Here is a 2,043-nt window from a genome sequence, read left to right as displayed (position 1 = left end):
GATTGAGCCTCAGGGAACTCCATGAATCATTTCTACCTAGTCAGAAGAATCTCCCCTAACTGCCTTGGTTAGATATGTTATCCATTTGTTAGCTATACTATCACTTCCACAAAACCTCACAGTCAAATGTGTTAGGTAGGTCACAGAAAACACCAACTGGTGCTATTTTGTTATTTGATGTTTGTAAAATTTGGTGAGTGAACATGTAAAATACACTCTCATAAGAGCAACTGTTCTTAAATCCAGACTGCAATTTGCTGGGTATATCATGTCGATCAGGTGGGATAATATCCCAGAATATATTGTCTTCCCAAAAATTTTGGAAAACGATGTCATTAGCAAAACAGACATATTTCCTACCACATTTTTTTGTACAGGGGTTTAACAACATGATAGTTCAGTCTTTTTGGGAAAATGCCTTGAGTTGGTGATGCATTACACACATTTGAAAAGATAGTGCTTTTTAGACGGGAACACAACTATCAACTTCAGATGAGCTTTTATTTCTTAGAGAATGTGTAATTTTCTTGATCTCGGAGGGAGAAGCTGTTGATACATAAATATAATTGAATTTTATGAGAGTTCGTTTTTCAACATACTGCTGTAACTTTTCTCTGGAACTGTTTGTCTCTACATATTCCACTATCTTTCAGAAATGATTATTAAATGCATCTGCTACCTGTGAGTCATCATTTAAAGCCCTTCCATTTAATTCAGCAGTGATGTTATCCTGCTATTTGGCCAGTTGCCCTGTCTCATTTTACTACATTCCATACAGCTTTAAGTCTGTTGTCAGACTTACTGATTTCTGACAATGTGCATGTTCCTTGAATTTTTAATAACTTTTCTTATTCATTTTGACAAGCTTTTGTACTGTGCAACTACTGCATGATTTTTGCTTGTTTTGCCAACAAATGTTTCCTTTTCACAAGATACTTTCATTTCCCTACTGATTCATGGTTTTTACACGGCTGTTTAATGTCCTTTCTGATAAGCTTATATGGAAAGCTATTTTCAAATAATGCCTTGATTTGTAAAGGAATAGATTAAATTTTATTTCAGCATTTGGTTCCCTATAAATTTCATCCCAGGCTATCTCTTGTAAGCTATTCTTGAAAACATTTGTTCCATGGTTATTAATTATTACAACTCATTTTCACTGTAATGCAATATCTTATTTATCCTAACTAACTGTGCATTATGATCAGAGAGAATATTTGTACTGGCTAAGTTATTTTCTTGCTTTGAGCTTCTTGAAAGAAAACATTAACTGGGATCCTAACGTCTTCATCCAAATGTGTCAAAAAGTGAATTACCGAGAATAAACTGTGTAATCCAAATACGGTTTCCAGATTATTTTTCCTGTCAGAATCTTTTAGAAAATCTACCCTTAAATCACCACAGAATATTAACTGCTTGTTACTGTCTGGCAGGTATCACTGTAAGGAATTCAATCAGCAGTTGTTACAGCACATCAGTTGTGTTCAAATGATCTGTAGTTTTCCTGTATTAAATAGATGATTAGCAGTTTTGTGATGTATGTTATGCAAAACCGTAAACTTGTTCTGTGCTTACATTTCCTTTAAATGTGTTATTACAATATCAATACAAGCACCATACACACTACCACTGCCTCCTCTGCAACAACCATAACTACGACTCTCTTTACCATTGAAGAAATAAATGGCAACAATCTGTACCTATATGTTTTGTGTATGTGATTGCAGTGCATGTGTGACAATCTATCGGATGAACCTGTGTTATGCACCAACAGCAGGATCAACCTAGCTACTACCATTTAAAAACCAAAGTTGTTTTGATCATGGTGCAGTCCAACAAGCACAGATCATACTGACATACTTCTCATTCACAACGATTAGAAAAATTTGTAATGATGCAGTCACTTCAATGACTAAAAAACACCACTTTCATGGAATAAATTTAGCGAAGTCTACTGGATCACAATTAGCAAAAGAAATTTTGCAGCTCACGTAACCCACGTCTACTGTTTGGTGATGTAACAGCAAATATAAGGTCCAATGG

This window comes from Schistocerca cancellata, chromosome 8 (genome assembly GCF_023864275.1).
Source record: "Schistocerca cancellata isolate TAMUIC-IGC-003103 chromosome 8, iqSchCanc2.1, whole genome shotgun sequence".
Taxonomy (NCBI): domain Eukaryota; kingdom Metazoa; phylum Arthropoda; class Insecta; order Orthoptera; family Acrididae; genus Schistocerca; species Schistocerca cancellata.
This window is presented reverse-complemented; position numbering follows the sequence as displayed.